The 20,903-nt window shown below is 43.3% G+C and overlaps 3 long non-coding RNA genes across 4 annotated transcripts in view; 1 reads left to right on the top strand and 2 right to left on the bottom strand.

The window, feature by feature from the left end:
- Positions 1-3,324: 3,324 nt before the first annotated feature.
- On the bottom strand, positions 3,325-5,474 carry LOC112142806. 2 transcript variants are annotated; one of them, XR_002918647.2, is made up of 4 exons: positions 5,027-5,474; positions 4,852-4,921; positions 4,622-4,745; positions 3,325-4,154 (listed from the first exon to the last, which is right to left on the bottom strand). It is a non-coding gene; the product is annotated as an uncharacterized LOC112142806 (long non-coding RNA). The 2 variants fall into 2 exon arrangements; XR_002918646.2 differs by having other exon boundaries at positions 4,852-5,474.
- A 1,646-nt stretch (positions 5,475-7,120) lies between these two features.
- Positions 7,121-11,428, bottom strand: LOC112139657. Its single transcript, XR_002918032.2, has 4 exons — positions 11,325-11,428; positions 10,952-11,207; positions 8,043-8,187; positions 7,121-7,910 (listed from the first exon to the last, which is right to left on the bottom strand). It is a non-coding gene; the product is annotated as an uncharacterized LOC112139657 (long non-coding RNA).
- LOC118599650 overlaps positions 10,190-20,903 on the top strand; it is a 43,875-nt gene continuing 33,161 nt past the window's right edge. The window contains exon 1 of the long non-coding RNA XR_004949086.1: positions 10,190-10,592. This is a non-coding gene — a long non-coding RNA (uncharacterized LOC118599650). The remainder of the gene's footprint in view (positions 10,593-20,903) is intronic.

The raw sequence follows: 20,903 nt of genomic DNA, 5'->3' as shown, positions 1-20,903 counted from the left end.
CCCCCACACACACACACACATGCTTTTGTCTCTGACCAACAGACTTTTGGGTGGATTAAAAGCTGCAGGTTGAAGACACGTTCCTGCAGATGAATGGATGGAGACTCTGCTGCGCATCGATTGGTTAAAAAGCTGGTGATGAAGCTGAAACTCCCTCTGCTCTGCAGATCAGCAGCTCTTCATCACCTTCATCCTGGTGCTGCTCTTCCTCAGCCTGTCTGTGGGGTCTCCACCCTGGAGCGGGGGGGAAGGGGGGTTGGCTCCCACCAGTCGACATGCAGCGTCTCCTGGGGGAGGAGGAGGAGAGCGGCTTGGATCTGGCGCTGCAGCAGATGCTGCACTTGACCTTTGGGCCGGATCAGAGAGAGACCCGCTCTGTGTGCCGGGATCAAGTGATGAGTGTTCAGCTGCCATGCTGCCCGTTGTTTCTGCTGCCGGACGCTCGTCTGATTGTCTGCAGACGGCTGTGCAGACGGCTGTGCAGACGGCTGTGCAGACGGCTGTGCAGACAGCTCTGCAGACGGCTCTGCAGACAGCTCCGCAGACGCCCCCCCCCATCGGGGCGACCAGTCCACTCAGCAGGTCGTTTTATGTTTTTCTCGGTTCTCCTTTGACGTGTTTTTATTCCTGACTTCTTCTGAACTGAAACAGCTGGAGATCATGGTGAAGGATTAAAGCTGTGTCCACACGGAGCTCCAACCTCCACCTGCTGAGCAAAGAGGAGCGTCTTTCTCCTCCTCACAGCAGAGAGGAGGAGCGTGAACGCTGCAGCTATCAGGAGGCGCAGGCAGGGATTAAAGCTGAAACTGCTTCTCCTGCTCCGGATTTCAGATGAAACAGGACAAATAATCTCTGAATAAATGTGGACATGTGTGCGCACGTGCATGCTGCTGCCCTTCAGTGAGAAGAGGCTTAACAACAAGCACAGCTTACCGCTCTGCAGCCGATCAATACCGCCATACGATTAAAAAACAACAAAAAAGAGCAAAATCCCACCAGCTGCACCTCCTCCACCTCTCCTCCTGCAGCATCATCTCCACGGAGAACCAGGAACCAAATTCAGGATGAAACGGTGAGCCTGAGTCACGTAAGCTCATCACACAAACCGGATCAGGTCCTGAGAACTCATGAGAACATTTAAGGTTGAACCAGAGGAGCTGATTTGTGGAGAAAGAATCTGCTTTCCAAGAACTTCCGTTTGTTTGGAGCCTGACAGCAGACTCCCATTATTTTGGGAAAATTTTCTTCCATCAGAACAGAAGCTCTCAGGCTGTCAGTTATTGGAGGAATCCCAAATGACGGAAGCGTCGGAGGTTATCTACAGACGGCAGGAAGACCTGAGGGCCTCCAGAGTCTGTTTGATCTACTGCCCCCTACAGGTCAGACGCTGACAGAGTTTGTTCACATGGAGTCGTTAGAGACGTCCAGCTGATGCTGACACTTGTCCTTCTAGAGAGGATCATGGTTCGGATGACTCATGTCTTTTATCACATGTTTGTGTTGTTGGAGTTTTTGTGTTGAGTTGTGTTTTGTCTTCAGGTTGTCCTCTCAGTGTTGGATCAGGTTTCAGCCTCTAATCTGATCCTGGTTCAGGTTTGTCAGTTCTTCTGTTTCATCACGTCTTGGTTTTGTTGTTTTGTTTGAGCAGATTGTTTTTGTTTTTAGATTAGAGGACAACGATCTGATTCATGATCAGTATTGGTTCAGTCTGATCGATCCGATTCCCTGACAGATCCAGATCATCTTGATCCAAACTTCCTCCAGTGAGACTCAGATCAATATCTGGTTCTGAACAGTTCAGCTGAAGTTTTCCAGATTCTTTTATTTCTTCAAGATAATCAATTAAATCTGTAAACAAATAAATAAGTAAACTAGAATAATGTCAAATCCATTCAGATTTGAGTTTGATAAAGTTCATCAGAATCATTATCAGAACATTCTAGCACACTGGATGGTCACATGACTTTGATCACTTCAAAGACTGAATGATGGTTGATCAGTTTCTGTTGAGATGATCGATTTTACCTGAGAGGGAAATAAACCGATCAGGAATCAATCCACCAGGTGGCTGCTTAGCGTAGCGAGCCAACCACCTGAGTACCCACTTAATGCAGACAAACCCATTCGGGACCCACTTTTAACCACATGGGTCCACCTGGTCTAGCTGGGTAGGAATAGAAACTGATTCATCGATTAAATCAGTTACACCCTTAGTTTTAGATTTCTGTCATCTCCGTCTTGTGGCTCCTCCTCACAGGAAATCACTGGATTTTCCTGCAAGCATTTCCTGTGTTAGACTTTGGTTCCTTGGTTCTGATGGAGGGGAAACGGTTCTGTTGTGGCCCGGATCCTCTGTTGTTTTGGTTTTGAGGGCGGGAGCTTCAGGTTTCTCCGTCATGCAGAGTTTCTCCACATCAGTCAAACAGTCGGATTATTGGAGCAGAACCAGAAAAACCCACAAGAGTCCAAACTCTGGTTCTGAAAGCTGCAGCTAACGCTGGTGGGTGAAAAGTCACATCTTTATGTTGTTATTCACTAGACTGTCGTGTTCCTAACAAACAGAACAGTTCAAAGATACGATTTCTACGATGAACTCGTCTCTTGTCAGGATCCGATTGGTCGATCCCGAGTCCGCTGGATTCCGGACAGAACTCCCTCCTGTGCTGAAAGCGGCGCTGCTTCCTCATCCGAGTCATTCCAGGTGTTTGATTCCTCCTCTCTGTCCACAGGTCTTCATCTCTGGGCTTATGATCATCTCATGATTAGACTTAATGTCACTCCTTCTGCATTTAACATTCCTTTAAACTTCCTCTGGCCGCTCCTCCTTATCATCTCTGCCTCTGTATTAAAAATCCACTTAACGAGTTCTGAGTCCTTTAGTCCCTTTTCATTAGCAGATAGCACTTCTGCTGTCCGGCTTTCATCACCTCCCAGCCTCATCAGCATGCGGGCGTCGTCCCGGCCTTCACGCACACTTCATTAGCCGACATGATGTGTGTAGTTCCCCCCCATTAAAGGAGCATGTAGATAATGTTGGAATGTGACATGCATGCATTTACGGCTCAAAGCAGATTTGCCGCCTCAGAGCCGTCGTGCTGTTTGGAGGAGATTCTGTCTTTCCATTTCAACCCAGAATTACGACCCAAAGTGCAGAACTTCACCTCCGGTCCCGAAGGACTCCCGCTCTCCAGCTGCTGCTGTTCTGGAACTTTTTCACGCTCTGACTTTCAAAGGAGGTTATTTCTATTCACCTCATGGTCGCAGAAAAGCAGCATCATTTGAATTTCTACCCAAAGAAAAGACGGCATCTTTATTAAACAGGAATGTAAACTCGGAGCTGCTGCCGCTTCACGGACAAAAGAGTCGCATCAGTGATACGACAAACTCAAACTGATGAGCAGCTCCGAATGCAAACTCTAACGGCTGCTTCTATGAACTGGACACAGAAAATATTTATAAACTCAACTGATAAACATCCCAAAACGACCAGAACTAGAATCTATCAGAAATGAACTGGAACCAAATTCAGTCTGAGCTTCAAGAGTTTACAGAAATCCTTCTCCCCTGTTTCACTTCCACTCTTCTCTGTGGAGAAATATCTGGACCAAACCAGGAGAGAGTTCATGACGGCGTTCTGGTTCCGGTTCCTCTCATTCACATGCGGCCAGTCAGCCGAACCTCCCAGAGATCCATGAGGAAACGGCGTTAGAAGCTGGAAACGGTTCAGGAAAATGCAGCTTAGGAGCCACAAAACTTTAGGAAAATGTTTGAGGGATCTGCTCACGCATGTAACTGACGGATCTCCTCTTCATCAGACGGGTCAGCATTACAATGACATCAGATCTTCTTTACGTTGTCATCTGATGAATTCAGACGACCACTTCCTCTAAAGCTGCATCAGTATTAAAAATCTGCTTCTCAACCAGATCTCTGCTTACATAAAAACACCGACTAACTTCAGTCTGATCTGATCCATTAGCTTTAGTCTTCATCTGATGATCTGATCAAAGGATTCAGTCTGATCCTGTTATCTGGTTTCATCCTCACAGCTCCGAGTCAAAGTGATGCTTTGAGTTCTAACATCTGAAAGGAGAGAACGAGCGAAGGCCTGACTCTGACCTGACAGGATTCACTTTGATGGACTTCCAGGTGTTCTGCAGTCAGAGAAAATCATGGACAAAGAAGGACAAATTAATGGACACATCTGATCTTTTTCAAGCTGAATTTTTTCATCTGCTCCATAATCACAATTACTCAAACAACGAAATACTCAGATTTGTGATTTTACTTTTAATTATCTTCAAAAATGTCCTCTACTATCAGAAAAACGCCACAAAAACATGTTAAAACATCATTTTCATGGGAGTGGGTTTTTAAAACGATGTCATGAAATCGTGACTAAACGTGTCTGTAAAGGTTTTCTCAGACTATGATGCTAATGACCACGGTCACATCAAGCCCCTCTGGGGGGTCATGAAGCTCTCCATACAGAAGGGACAGAAGATGTTTCTGATGGTCAATACCAGGTAAACAGTAACATAATGAAGAGCAGGAAGAAGAGATGAACCCCTACAGAAACCTCCAGTCGTGTGACATGTCTGAGCCACACAGATGTCTGCACCTGTTCTGGATGACCTCCGTCAGAACGGATCCTGGGTCTTAATCTGCTGCAGTTTGTGTCCCAGAAGTTCCCTCCATGACTGAAAGCTGGTGTCAGGACGGGAACAAAAGGCCAAAGTCACTGCCTGCAGAGAGACAGAGGAGAAGATGAGGGAGTGCAGGATGATTTAACGACCATGTCCTCCCCGATCCTCTGCAGCTGCTCTGGAACGCGGTGATCTATGCGTCTACCTGTCACCGCCGAGCCGGTCCGATCCCGCTCAGGTGAGGCAGACAAACTGACGAGATGGGAGGTTTAATTCTGGAAGCACAGCTTTTTCAGCCTTTCTGTCCTCCTTTCTTTCATCTCTGACAGGACTCTCCGTGGATTTAGAAGAGAATGATCCTTGTGTTTGGATTTTCATACCCAATTAACCTCCGACCCTGGAATGGAAAAGCTCCTCGGCTGGATTCTCCGACAGGGAGCCCTGCCGGACCCCGCCGTGTTAAACACAGCCCGGCTCTCGCAGGAACAAAGAGAAGGTTAGCTTTCATTGCACATTTTATTCCTCCCTGCAGCTGTCATCACTGTGAGAGCTGCAGGTATAAATTAATCGAGCCAGGTGCTGCTCACCCTGCAGGAGCTGAAACAACAGCGCTGACATTTCAGATGGAGCCTCGGTCAGAAGCTCTGGGATGGATGGAGAGGAATTCATCACAGACAGAAACACGTTTGGGCTTCTTTAGCTTTAGAGGCAGCAGGAGCAGAAAGAAGATTTTATTACCGTACAAGATGATTAAAGACAGCGTTCTAAAGGAAAACAGTAAAAAAACTGTTAAATGTTTGTTACATTAAACTAAATCTGACATTTATCATTCAGTTTATTGATTTGGAAATTATAATCATGTACCAACAAACCATTTACTAAAAGACCTTTTGTCAACTGAACTTAATGCAATGAGTTTAGATTACAAACATGATAGTGGCAGAAGTCTTGCCCCATTGCATTGTGGGTAGAAATGTTTAGTTCTGCTTAAGGTTTTTTCTGTGTTCTAGTTGTTAACAGTTGTGTTAGTTGTGATTGTTGTGATGTTTGGTTGTGTACTTTGTACCACTAATTAGTCGGTTCCTCACAGAGTTATATTTCACTGCAGTACACAGCTGTGATGATGACTTCATTTGTACACATTTAGATTTTTGATACTTGATTTACGTTAATGACTCTTCTGATGAAATTGATCTGTTCGTATTTTTCATTTGTGTTACTTAATTTATGTTAATGATTTCTTTATTGATAATAATAACCAGTAGACATTCTCATGATACCTGCTTTACATTACTTACATCTACTGACATAGTCATGTGGTTTATTTAGACTTGAGGATTCCTAATAACCTGAATCCTTAAGTTATGAACCGGATAATGATAATACATATAAAGGAATGGTTCGGTCGAGCCGGGGTGGGATTATATAAATTCACTTCCTCCCACTCTCTTTCAGGCAATCTATCTTTAATGGTCTAGTTATCGTGTGTTTGACATCTCTCTATTAAGGTAAACCTCTGATGATTGATAGTATTGCAGATTGTTTTTTTTTCTTGATTCCTTGAACTAAACCATTTCTAATCTAATCTAATCTAATCTAATCTAATCTAATCTAATCTAATCTAATCTAATCTAATCTAATCTTAAAGTTCATAAAATGTGAAATGTATGTAATACCGACTAAAAACAGGATTGTTCCATTCAGTTTCTCTCTGTCCTCTAACTGTTAAGGTCTTGAGACGTCAAAAAGAAGAAATCAAGAAATCTTTTTGAAAGAAAATCACTTTTTTTCAATGAAGATAAATTTAATCTAATCAGGAATACCCTCTATACTCTATAAATGTGGTAAATTATTAAATAAATTACTGTTCTAGCGGCTAACGTCTGGTTTTTGGTGCATATTAATCCCCATTTACTCCATGGTCCACCTGAATACTGGATTCTGATTGGCTGCTGAATAAAAGTGAGAATGTACGCCTAAAAACGAAGTTCCCAAATGTTCTGTATCACTGGACAAACTTCATGAAGACAAACTTCTCTTCATGATCTGGACTAAAACAAGCGGTAAGAGGTGAACTTTCTCTCTGAGCTGAAGCTTTATTTAACCTATCGTGATGATCAGCTTTAATTTCCTTGCTGGTCGACATGGTAACAGATCAGTAGTAGTTGAGCTCTGCTCCCCATCAGCACTTAAACCAAATCCCTTTCAGGTTAGAAATGAATCTTTTTTTGCAACATAATTTACTTGAATGTATAATTTGAAGAATTAAATGGCGTTTTTCCTCCTTTAGAATCGCTGTTGGGACGACCCAAGAAGGTCCAGTCGGGTCGTACTTTGGTCACATTTACTTTTACAAATCTAGTCGTTCTAACTCATCATGTTACACCAACACATTTACACTTAGATCAGATAACAAAAATGTTTAATACTATTTAATCCATTTGATTCGGGTGAAAATACTTGAGATTATTTAATTATGTTCAACCAAGTCTTTTATTTTTCCAGTGTATCAGTAAAAGACCGTGATAACCGTGAAGAAGTGATTAATGAGGAAACTTGGCTCATATTTTAAAGCTAGAACCTTTGATCTACATTCTGCTTGACAACTGTCAAACCAAACGGCTTTGTCCACATCTTCTAAGAGAATTTCTGGAGATGGGACCCTGGTGTTTCCCAGGTCTACTGCAGGTCCAGGGACCGTTATCTTCTGGTACAGTTGTCGGAAACCTGACCAGATAGATGCTCGATCCTTCAGATCTGAGCTCTCAGAGTCGATCCATTTCTTCAACAAATGCTTCACTCTGCAGAGGAAGAGATGAAAAGATCAGGACGCTTTTTAAGAATTACTGCAACCCCCCCATCAACAGACTGAAATGAGTCATCTTCTTATGGAAGCTTTTTCAATTCAATTCATTTTGGGCAGGATATTGGGTAATCGGCTTCATTTTACAGAAGCAGAAGGTCAGTCGTAAAATATAAAAAATAGCTAATTGCTAAACTAAACAGACTAAATAAAGCTGGTTTTCCCTGTCCTTAGACCCTCCATCCCAAAAAAACTACGGAGAAAAACTGATTCAGGAAAAGAAGAAACCTCAGGGATGCCCACATCCAGGACGGACAGGACTGTTGAAGAGGAATTAGATGATCTAACTCTACAACTACGTATTTGAATAGAGTTCAGCCAGATAGGACTGGGGGACGGGGGAGGGCGAGGTCCACGACCAGGAACAGGAGCACAGACGATCCATCAGGAATCTGGAATCCCTGCAGGAACAACACGTGAATCACACTGCACCAAAGTGAAGCACAGAGAACTAGATCTAAAAAGAGTAGAGGTGAAGTAAACGGGAACAGAGAACAGATAGTGGAGCAATAAATTAAATATTCTCTGATTACCAGCTAGTCTGGCTGTAGGCCTGTCCATTTTCCTTCATAGTTGATGTTTTTTCATAGTTTTACCCCCAAAGAAGCAGCTGCTGTAACCGCTGATGGTTTTCCTGAAGAGCCCATCAAACCAAACAAGGATGAAGACCGTCCTCATCTGTAATAATAAAAACATTTATTTATCTCTAAGCTACTAAAACAACTGAAGAAACAGTTTAAATCCACATCTATGTTTTATTTCGTCGTCTTTCTTTCTAATCTGGATGTAAATTTTCTGGAGAAGTGATTTCAGTTCTAATGCAGAGCCGAGCTGCTCAGTGAATGACACGAACGTATGTCACACTGAACACCTCCATGAATGCTCTGCAGCAGCAGAAAGACAGTGTGCTGCAGTGGAGCTGAAAATCAGCTCATATTTATTGACGTTGGGCCTGATTGCTGCCTCAGGATTTATGACCAGCGTGACCCTCGCCCAGCAGCCTGAAGGGAGCGCGTTTAAAGACTCTGCAATGCAAAGATTAGCGCTGTCTGCTACAACCTCGTTACCGGAATAAACGGCAAACTGTGCCGGGAAATCTGCCCCGAGTTTTACGCTGATGGGGCTCCGCTGTGTGGCTTTAAGTGAAAGCTAAATGTAAGACACGATGCTGTGGATATCACTGCAGCTGTCAGCTAACAAGCTCGCTGTCAGTCCGCCTGCAAATCCAGGCTGCAGAGTGACAGCTGCTGAATCTCTGTGCTGGAGAAGCTCCACCTGTGTGTGCATGTGTGTGTGTGCATGTGTGTGTCTCCTCTCATTATCACCACCAAAAGGGGGGAGTCGGTGTCACTTCGGGCTGTTAGCGAGGATCCTCCCCCAGGAAAAGTGAAGTCATTCTGTCCCGGCGTGGTCGCCGTTGTCTGGGAGTCTTTGTGCAGAAAAGTATTTTGAGGTTGTGGAAGTTCAGGGTGGGGGGGCTGTGACAGGGGGGCCGGCGTGATGAATGGAGTTTACCCAACCAGAAGACAGGGGCCTCAGCCGGTGACATGAGAAGCGGAACGTGGATTTATCAAGAGAAACAGAAAAATCAATTAAGCTTCACTTGTGTGTGTCTTTGTATGTAGCTTGTTTGTGGAGCGAGGCGGACAGAGACGGAGAGGAAAACCGTCGGTGAAGTCATCCCAGAAAACATTTGAACTCCTTCTCTGACAACAAATCCATCCAAGAGATTTCCGGAAAGCTGCACTCTGAACCAGAACTGGACCTTCACCCTTCCAGCCCGATGACATTGGAGAGGAACGCTCATGAAAACAACAGCTGAGCTTTTGAGCACAAAAAGAGACTCAGCTTTTGTGGGAAGTGAAGCTGCTCCTCAGAAACTGTCAGGAAAATGCTCGTTGGTGGGGAAGGATCACACATGTTCCCACTTTTTGTTTGTCTTTTGGTTCTGATTTGATGTGAGATGCATTATTTCAGTTCATTCTGCCTCCATGCATGTTTTGTCCCACCTCCCTCAGAGCAAAGGTGGGATAAACCCACAGTTTCCTGGTTCGTCACAGAGCATTTACATGAAAACATAGGGAGGAGACTGCCTCTGCACCCTCTGTCCTCCGCTGTGTCTGAGAACCGAGCATCACTGCAGTTTAGATGGAGCCGGCTCACTGCGTGGATTTGTTCACAAACACTGTCTGAATGCTGCTGCAGTCTGAAGCCCCTCTGCTGCTCGGTGACATTAACCTGAGGACTCCCTGAGTCAGGCTTGACGCACAGCTTCACCTTTTTCCTGCTGGAAAATAAAACCTGTTTCCACTGAGCTGCCGGTCTGCGGTGCTTCACTTCCTGTTTATTCTGGTCTGTCCATTTTTTTTCTTAAGAGAATTAAATGTAAAATTCTTTCTGCATTCGAGGTCAAATAAATGGTTTAATTCATGCTCAGTATCATTTTTATATTTTGAAAAAATGTTGATGCATTGATAACATTTATAAGATATGTCACAATTTATCTGGAACAATAAAGTTTGAATAGTTCAAATAAATGCATACACTGATGTAACATTATAATTGATTAAATTAACGGGGACAAACTATTTGAGATACCTAAATGTAAGTAAATTCCAAACTGATTTGTATGTCTTGGGATTTTATTATGAAGTGCAACAGGAAGTAGTACCTGGTAAAACCGGAAGTGGTATGCACTAGCTTGACCGCAAGGAAGATGAACTTTTTTGAGAATTTAACGGAGTTTTCTGATTGTTTATTCACAAATTAACAAAGGACTTTTTCGGAAAACATTTTTTTCTAGATTTCTTCTTACATTTCAGTAAGAATTTGTCCCGCAGTGACGCGTTTTGTGGCTCTTCAAATATTTTAGTATTCGGAAATTTTCCTTTCGCTGTTTAGCTAACAGTTTGCTAAGAGGATTTCATCTTTAGCCTGGATGAAGACCGGTCTCAGCTAAACAGATTCTGTTCGTCGCTCACTGAGTGAACTTCACCCAGCAGACGGTCACCGCGCCGCCATCTTTGAACGCCATGTTTGGTTCTTCTTGTCACGTGATTCTGTGGACTCAACGTCTGAATCTGGTAACTCTTTATTCTGTTTTGTTGATTGAATAATGATGTCATTTAATTTGGTTTGAGGTGACTCAAACCTAGTAAAGTACTGTTGTGATCGTGAAAGGTTTAGTTCCATTATTCCACTGTTGGTTAATTATTTATTCAGTCAACTACTCTGAAGCTTCAGCATAAGCGGGTTATTCTCTATGAGTGAGTGTGTTTGTGTGATTTGAACAGAATGTACTAAACATTAAACCAACAGTTAAACACTTTAGTGCTAAATAAGACATAAAACTTGCTCTAGAACATTTAAAGTTATTCATCAAACTCAGACTCACAACCAAGAAATGATTCTGTTGTTTTGAAACGATTCTGTAGTGTCTCACCGTATTTTTGGGTCCTTAGATTGTATTTTGCACTGGCTGCCTGTCAGCTTCAGGACTGGTTAGGAGATTCTCCTTCTAGTTTTTCTTTTTCTTCGTGGATTTCCTGAGATCTGAGGTTCCATCAGATAATTTCCTGATGATTCCTGAGGATTTCTGGGATCTGCTCAGGAATCATCTGAAAACGGTTTCATCAAACCTTCAGTCCTCACAAACCTCCAGAACGTTCAGATCCTGGTTCTCAGATTCAGGTTCTGCTCTGAATAAAAACATAGAAACAATCAGACACAAACAAATTAAAGTTTACAAGGAAATGCTTACAAAGTAACATTGTTAAAACCCAACATGTCACAAACATAAGAGAGAAAGAGGGAACCTGTTCGCTGTGTAATACAAGCCAAGTTAAAATGTGTGTTGTAGGTGAGGACCCAAAAACAGGCAGTGATGCAGACTCTAACATGAATAGAAAGATCATCCCAGAGTTCTGGAGCTGCTGCAGCAAAAGCATGATCTTCTCTGAGTTTGAGTTTTGTTTTTGGTACTTTTAGAAACAGCTGATCTCAGAAGATGGGAGGAGACATAAAGCCGCAGGCGGTGCCAATGTAAGGATTTAAAACCAAATAAAATGAAATAGATTTAAATGAACAGCGTAATGAAGCTGAAACAGGATGTGATCATATTCTGTTCACACATGGAGCCGGGTTTTCTACCGACTGGAGTCGAGCTCAGCCGAGGTGCTAACCTCCACATAGAGAGTTTCAGGCGTGAATGACGGTTTCAAACTGCTGACAAGACAAGATGGGTCTGAGTTTGAATCTGTTCCTTCACAAACCTCAGCATTCCTCACCAACGTATGTTTGTCTGTTGGTTGTTGTTTTAGTTTTTGATGTTTTATGAATCATTGTTTTAGGCTGATGTATTTCACACATATTCACATGCGACCAGCACATAAACGGATGGAAACACTGAGCAGCCAGGATTTGTTGTAGTTAAGTGTTTCCAAGGCAGAAGGATGTTGTTGGTCGCACATATTTAAAGTTAAAGTCTCATTAGTTGTTATGCACCTGTGTGACATTGGTTCTCCACAGTTGATCCCTCCCGGGGGCGTGTTGAGCTGCAGACACTCAGGAACCGCGTGGTGTATTGACCCTAACGCTTCTCCAAACGTTTGCCCTCCAACGTTTATCCCTCCTCTGATCAGCAATGTCTGCATGGATGTAGAAAGCTACATGTGAATTGTAACTTTCTTTGATTATATGTCGTATTTAGATATTCCAAGCATACTGATGACAGCGGCTCTACAAATCAGTTTTTTGGTTGGCTGATGTTTGTAGAGAAGGTGTTGGTGTTTATTCATCTGGTTTGCAGAAGCGTTTTGAGTTCCAAAACGGCCATTCTCCATGGAAAAAGAAACTCACTGGGTTTGACTTTGTGTTCTGGTCACCGACGGTCACCAGACAGATGGATGTTGTGCTGCCTCACTAACTCAACTGACCCAGAAACTGGACCATAAACTCCTCAGTATCAACCAGAGCAGCTACAATACCTGCAGCATTCAGAGAACAACTGCTCATAAAACTACCAAAAGTGTTAAAGTAGCACTCCAGATGTGTGTTTAAACGGTGTTAAAGGTGGAACTGCAGCCGTCCTCCTACAGGAAAACCATCACACATGTGTGAACTTTGGAGAAAAGCAGCAAACATCTCCGTTTGTGTTTGATTACTGATGGCATCTCTTAATAATCTTTGTTTGTTGACGGGGATTACGTTCTTGTTTTCGTCTTACACTGACACGGTTGTGGTGCAGCAGCTGCTAATAACTGCTGAGGAGGTTATTTTCAGTGTCTTCCTGGGATCCTGACGGTGTGGTTTTCCGACTAATTACTTGTGATAATTAGGTCAGGAGGCAGCGGCGTGCTGATGGGGGGGTGACAGCCTGTGGCCACGCTGCTGGGGATCCAAAGGTGAGCTCCTCGCGTGCGTTTTGTCTGGTGCTTGTAAACACGACTTGAAGCGGGAACGCCGTCGGAGGCGGTGAGTGTTTGTCCTCCCGGCTTCCTCCGCTCTGAGCGCTGCTTGTTAAAAACCCAGTAGCCTTCTGGGTAATACGTTCAATTAAGCAAATCCTATTTACTGCCTATTAGCTGACATGTATTAGTAATGTATGAGTCATTAATTATGGCTTCCCCATCTCCAGTACAACACATCCCAGCATCAGGCAAACAAAGCAAGTGAAAAAGTTAACCTTTTAAATGCTAATAAAGGATGTGAATAAAAAATAAAGTTCCATATGGAGACGCCCCCCTGAGAACCACCACTCCACCTGCAGCAGACAGCATGCATCTATCTCCGCTCCATTCAGAAGACTCATTTACATGTAAATGTTCCCTCAACATTAAAACTTCCTTTATCAATATTTAAATGAGCAACAACAGAAAATGCAAATGAAGCCAGCAGTCAGAAGATGCTGGATTAGATGGTAAATAATCAGATCTGGGGGGGTCTGGTTATTAAATGTTGAGGTGGGGGCCGCATGAATGTTTCCTGGTTTTCTTGTGGTCCAGCAGCAACTTCTGATTGGTCCGCTGAGCAATCAGGGGAAGCGATCTGCAGCCCTGAATTTAAGGCCGGAACCTAACTTTCCATAAATGTTTTGTCTTTGAACGCAGCATGTTGGCTGAGCTGCCAACATTACCCAGAATACATTGCTTCTGTTTCTACTGGGTTCTGTTTCTTCTTATTTGTGTTCGAGATGCATGATGGGATTTGTAGGCTTTCAGCTTGAGCTCGCGTACAGGTGAGAAGAACTTCCAGGTGAACATTTTTGATGGGAAAGGAGACGGTGCAGGTTCAATCTAATGCTTTGGAATACATTTAAAAATTATTTCAGAAACAAGAGTACCAGTGTGATCCTCTGTGATCATCTGTGATCCTCTCTGTTGCTCTGTGATCCTCTGTGATCTCCTGAGATCCTCTGTATTTCTCTGTGATTCTTTGTCTTTTTCTGCAATCTTCTGTTATCCACTGTGATCCCCCGTGATCCTCTGTGATCCTCAGGTAACCATTATAACAGAACTTTGTCATCATGATTCTGCTGAAACCCCAGAACTGAAGATCCAAAGATCCCGTCGCTGCGTCCTGATTCGCCACATCTTCTCCAGTTTTCTCGGTCCATCACTCCTGGATCTGATGATTCCAGATACGGACTCTGGGAAGTCGGTGATGCTGGAAACATTTGTAGCTGTGAAAGATGAGGGAGATGTTTGGTTAGAGCGCTTGCTGGTCTATGACCTTGTAGAAACACTGTCCAGGTCACGTGACCCAACGTTTGAATCCGTCCTGAGATCTTCCTCTGATCTTCATTCTCTGAGACGCTGACGTCTGTCCTCCTGCACTCATGAAAGCTCTCAACCGAGTAATTCAGGTCCTCTGAAAGCTTTCCTTAACTCTGATCAGGAGATCTGGCAGATCAGATCAGATCTTCACTGGGAGGCTCTTGCACCACAACAACAGAAGTAATTGCCCCCTCGCCCCCACAGAGCATTGACCTCCTCTGCCTGTTTTACAGATAGCTGGGCGGGAAGTTTCCAGGGGGGGTCGGGAGAAGAGAACAGCCCTGTAATTACTGTGGTGATGTATGAGGAGCAGCGGGACGGTCCTCAGCATCTCCAGCTGGGACTCCTGTTTGGAGCCAATGAGCGTCCCGGCTGGAGAGGAGCGCATTTCTGCCAAAAGGGGGTCAAAAGACGGACCTTCATCTATCAGGACTGAACTTGCAGACTCAGCTCCTCCCCCTGTGACCAGAGCACAAACGCCGTCATGTAATTATTACAGATTACAGGAGATCCAAGGAGAATATGGACAGATTGGAAATTATGTTCTGGTGAATTCAAGGCCGAGTTTGATCCTATTTAAGATCCAGTTTGGGTCACGTGACTTAATAAGAACTTTAAATAAGTGTTTGAGTCACATTAATACGGAGGTGTCCATTCAATCAAAACTCTTTTTCTACACATTTTTGTTGTGTGTTTTTTTTTTAATATTTGAGTTTTTTAAGATAATAGTTTTGATACAAAAGTTACCAGAGTTTTTGTGACAATTATTATTTTTTAGATAATTTACTGGACTACGAACACAAGAAACCTTCAAACTATAAACAGACCAAAAGCCTTCAACTGTAAACCACAGTTATGGAAGTCGTGATCTTTGTAGACGTTTCATTGGACACTCGTGTCAGGAGTCAGCGCTTTGTCTCCCCCTCTGGTCACCGGTGGTAACCGTCTCCACAGTACTGAACACACTTCATCTCCCTGCAACCCCAGCACACAATTTACCAATCCACCACAGGACACTTGAGCGCTGCACAGACCCTGACTCGGTGTGGAGTATTGATTATGCCACCCTGCCTGCATTACTGAGCGTTTCTATCTGGACTTGATCTTCTGTTCCTGACCCTGTGTACCTGCCTCAATCTACTCCTGTCCGGTTCGACCCCACGTCTGATCTCTGATGATCTCATGCTGGTGTTTGACCTCTGCCTGTCTGACCCTGATTTAGCTTCATGGACTTTTAGCCGTGTTTTGACAAATGTCATCTCATCTGTTAAAGTTAAAATCCCATCAGTTTGTTCGCACTGAGGGGTGGGAAATGTGTTCTCCGCATTTGACCCCTCCCCTGGGGGAGCGGTGAGCTGCAGACACAGCCGAGCTCAGGAACCATTTGGTGGTTTAACACCCCCCCCCCAAACCCTTCATGCTAAGTGTCGAGCAGGGAGGAACTGGGTCCCATTATTAGTCTTAGTCTGAGGACGGACACTCTCCCATAGGACCACTGCCTGTTTGTGACAGCTTGATCCCCAGTTTGAACTTTGAAAAATCTTTAAAAAAAATTGCTTTAGCCAAGAACTTTTTTGGAGAATTTTAGATTTATTTTTAAGATGATCTTACTTCCGTTTTCAATATTTTTTTGTTCAGAAAGGTTTTGTATCTCTCTAATTTAGTTTGAAGATATTTTTATTTTTAGAGTCTTTATTTTTTACCGTATAGTAAAAGTATCATACAGTCCTTTATACTTTCTATGACCGTTAAAAACGATACTTTTTAACTTCACTTCCTTACCATCTAGTTTATTTAAACTAAAAGTTTCTGCAGCGTATCCTGAGGTTTGTGATGTGAATCTGAATTTACTTTAATACGCTCTTAAATTCATGTCAATGTTTGGCTTAATTTACCCATTTCTTTATGTCAAAACAACTCAAATGATAAAGTTTGATGCTAAAAGCTAAACGTCAACAGAACTCTTTAAAATGCAGCGCTGTCAGAGAACTGGATTGATGAAATGAGAGTCAGCGATGGTTTAGCAGTAACGGTAACAGTGAGTCCGGCATGTTCTGCAGCTGCATACAAACCTTAGACCTCCCTTAGACATTCCCCGTTTCTTCATCCCCTGACAGCTCCAGAACCAAGCCGAGTGTTCGTCAGCCTGAACCTCGTGGGTGGCATGTACTAAAATGCCTTTTGTGTCCCCCCCACTCCTTTTCCCCCCTGCTGGGCTCTCGTCTACAAAGAGAAGCAGGGCTTGAGGGCATCAGGCAGCTCTGGCAGCTAAATAATTCATAGCTTGTCAATGTGAATCATGGCACACTTGCTGCTGCAATCGCAAGAACCATTGGCTCTGAAAACGCTGTTAAACGCTTCTGCCGTTTGTCACAACAGTAATTAAACACTTCCCATTGATCCCACCACCTGTGGTTGATGCAGATGACCTGAAACAAAGAGGGAACCCCCCAGGTGGGCTGATGTGGGGGCCGCCGTGCTGCCCAGCAGGATCAGTTAGGATCAAGTTTGATCCAAATCAGTTCTGCAGGTCTGTGTTCTTTAATGGGAGGAATCCCATAATTTCATTAACGTCTGAGTGATGATGGAGACAAAGGTTCCAGTTCCAGTTCCAGGACCGTTGGACCTCGTCATAGTCGCTCTTTAGCCAAAGCTGCCTTCATTTATGCAGTGATTGGTAGAGCTGCCACAAACCACTATTTTATTAGTTGACTAATCGGGTCATGGGCAAAAGTAAAGCACGCATCTTAACCATCATCAGCTTTAAACTGACTACAAACTAGATATATAGCATTATTTGTGACAATGATAGTGTGAATGCTGTAAGTTGAATTTGGCCGCTGAAGATGTTGAAGTTGATAGCTGAAAACGACAGTTATCAACATGAAACTTATGCTTATAGAAGAACTCTGGGAAACAAAGATGAATACAACATTTAGTTTTATATCAAACGCCTGTTTTGACTACGACTTTCCTTTGTATGTGATATAACATTTCTCCTGATAAGCCAAAAACATGACGGTGTTACAGGCATTCACGATGAGTCATGAAACATGACTCAGCAAAGATCCGTCCACTCAGTCTCAGTCTGTTTTCTATTTTACTTTTGTTTTTCTGATTTTATTCGCTGGTATCTTTAAAGTTGTTTATCGTTTTCCACACACGTGCCATTATGTCATTGTATTATTGATTATTGAACTACACTGTCTGTTGTTTATGATGTCAATTTGTTGTGACCAATAATCTACTATCATACAGTAATGCTAAAAGCAAGTCATCTGCTCGTCAGTGTCCGATTGTCTCCTGCGGCGGCGTCTTCCATCAGTTTTCCTGTGGTACAGCAGGAAGTACTCGTGTACACTTTGTTGGATTGATTGATACGCCTGACAGTAATTTAACAGGGAAATTTTGTGTTGAAAACAAAGAAGTCAAACTCTCAACAGACTTGTCAAACATGCAACAGAATGTTGTATTCACATCTTAGTCAGGTTTCATGTTGACAGCTGTCGTACTCCATAGTTACTGTCATAAAAACTCAGTTTTCAGCCAAAAGGAATTTAAACTGGAGAGTATTCTGGTCTCTTCTGGTAGGAAAGGTCTTTTTTTGGAGCAGGGTCCCCTACAGCGCCACTTCTGGAACTTTCTGGATGGGTCTTGGTCTCGTTCAGGAAATTTTCCGGAACTAATTAAGCCGGAGTTGTTTTTTCTTCACGCGGCGCGGCAGACATCTTCGCAGGGACTCATCAACTCAGATTTATCTGTCGCCCGATGTCACAGTGACGTCTCAGCAGGCTTTACTCACAGAAGCGGAAAAACAACAGAACACCCCTGAAAATTGAGGTCAGCTCTCTGACAAGCTGGCTCTTCGGAGGTTTGTTAGGACGGAGAATATAATGAGGAGACATCGCCGAAATACATGGATTTAAGGGGAGAAGGACAGAGATGCTGACATCCGACTGCCAACTGTTTCTAATGAACAAACCACACTGAGACGGACCGGATTGATGCACATATCCGGAAAATTCCTCATGTCCTTCCCACTGATACCAACTTGAGACAGAAGGGCAATTACAGCAGACGCAGAGACAATGGAAATGATTTGTCTGGCATCTAACAGCTTGCTAACACTGTAACATCTGCCATGTGACACTAAAGCTATGTGCTTCAGAGGCTTAACAGTCTGCCGTCGCCATCGGGAGTGAACCCCGACCTTCATGGAAATATGGCCCCGAACAATGGAAGACACCAAGCAGAGCTGAGAACGGGGGGGCTGTAAAAGATCTATGAAGAAAACTCACTTTCTGCTGTTATTCATGTGAAATACGTCATCAGTTAAACAGAACCAGGTTTCATCAGAGCTCACGGCTTTCACACCAGCATGTTTCTACGTTTCAGAAAACATTTGAAGGCTTCGTCTTTGTGAAGATGAGAAATAATAATATCCATTCTCCACCGCTCAAAGTTTAGCTAGAAAAGACAAATTCTATGAACAAGTTTATGTAAAGGAAAACTGACCTGTTCCCTCGAATGGAGGACACGTCTAATGAGAAGAAGGTTTATTTTGGGTTTTAGAGTGTTGAATTAATAGCTAATATAGATGTGTTTTTCAATGAATGGAAGATGGAAGCTCAGTTTGACACCCACCCTGATGAGAATGGTGTTTTTAACATGTTTTTGTGGCATTTCTCTCATGATGGAGGACACAAAGAAAATGAAGATTAAACTGCATTTCTGAGTATTTCTGTATTTAAATGGTTGTGAATGAAAACCTGCAGTTTAAAAAGCATCAGGTCTGTGATGCAGCCACTGTCATGGGCGGGGCCAAAGTGTCTCTGCTCCGCCCCATCCTGATGCAGACAAATAGATCCATGAACGTCTTTGTCTGGATCTAAACTGTACGGCTGGATAGAAAGGATATTGCTGCCGTTTTGGTAGCACCGCTAGTGTTAGGTTGTAGATGTGAGGGGCTGTAAGCTAGCAGGAGAGACTGTAAACAGAGAGCTCTCAGCTATTGGGAGAAAAAGGCAGGTGGAGGTTGCTGTGGTCCCGGCCAGGAAATGAGGCTGAAGTCCTAGAAAACAAAAGCTAAAAACAGATCGAAACAGATCAGAAGATGATCGGAGGAGAACTTTTAGATCTATTTTTTCCATGATGCTCCTGTCTTTGTCTTCTTCTGTCTGCAGTCTATTGTTAAATATATGTATGAGAACACACCATGCTTGTTTATGGGATGTCGTAACTCCCTGTTGTTTGTTAAGTAGTTTGCAGGTTTTGTTTGGTCTTAAAAAAGAAACATTCTCTTGTTTCTGAGGTCGTTTGCTCATTTTTTTTACTCAGTTTATAAACTAAAATCTGGAATCTTCAGTTTCTTCATTTAGTTTAGCGTTGTTTTTTCCAAACTTCTCAGCTTAATCCGAGACTCACAGCCAGCTGGAGATTTCTCTTCTCATCTCCAATCTGTCCATATTTAGTTCCATCAGTCATTAACTCTTCATTTCATTTTTCCTTCTGTCTGAGTCACAGAAATGAAGGAAGTTACTCAAACATCTCCAGACTTTTTCAGAGGATTTCTTCAAATGTTTGGATCCTCATTCATAACGGTGTTGTTCTTTTTGGTCCTCCAATCAGACCGGACATTCAGAAGCTTGTTTTCTTAACCTCCAACATTTTCCGTCTGCTTAAGGCTGAAGTAGAATCCATCGATCTGCTGGTTCTCTTCTTAGCTTGTAATCATAGAAAGCTTAAAGCTCCCGGTTTGTTTTTTTCTTTTCTTGAGGTTTCAGTCCCTAATTATGCTGCATCAAACTGAACTTCACTCCAACTTTGCTTTCTGGTTAATTTATTTCCTCCCTGGTGGCTGTTTTGCTCTTTTTTCCATCACATATGTGGTAAGAATTTATTCCTGTCTGTGTTTTCTGTGAAAGCTGCCCTGTTATTTCTGAATCGCATTCTTGGCTGTTGACATGGAGGAAGCTGAGTGCAGTCTGTGCATTTGATGAGAGGCTGCCTGGGCTCCATTAATTATATTGAAGGGCGCGAGCTGGCTGCAAGAAAAGATCAACAAACTCTGCCTAAACAAAACTGACACACATACACAATGAGAGTCCGCAGTGGCTGGAGTGCAGCCGCTGTTTCTTATTGCAAATGTTTCTGACTCCTCGGAGACATCCGGCTCAGTAAACAGACGGCGCTGGATGCGTGTTAACTGATGGAACAGATTTATTCTGCTGCTCAGGTATTTCAGGGCTTCTCATGGTTGAAGTTGGGGGCATTCTCCAGACTGGAATTCTATTAATTTTGTGTTTTCTGGATGAAGTCTCTTTCCTCACTGAGCTGTCGCTCCACAGAAACGCTCTCCTGCTCTTTGATTTGAAAAGTTCTGTGAACTTGCATGTTTCATACTGAGTTAGCTTAAATTTGACAAAATGAAAGTGAAATTGAACCTGAATTTGCTGGCATGGCCCTGCTGACCTGTTGCCATGCCAACGCAGCAGCTCTGCTGCTGCAGAATAGAGTGGACGGAGATGTCTCAATCATCTCAGGGAAGGAGCGCAAGCGGCGGGGAGACTTGTGACTTCCTCGTCAAGTCGAGTAGTCGGTAGTGAAAAAGGAGTAACGTCT

Source organism: Oryzias melastigma, linkage group LG14 (genome assembly GCF_002922805.2).
Source record: "Oryzias melastigma strain HK-1 linkage group LG14, ASM292280v2, whole genome shotgun sequence".
In the NCBI taxonomy this organism is placed as follows: domain Eukaryota; kingdom Metazoa; phylum Chordata; class Actinopteri; order Beloniformes; family Adrianichthyidae; genus Oryzias; species Oryzias melastigma.
Note: the sequence above shows the minus strand (reverse complement) of the source record. Positions and strands in the feature narration are given on the sequence as shown.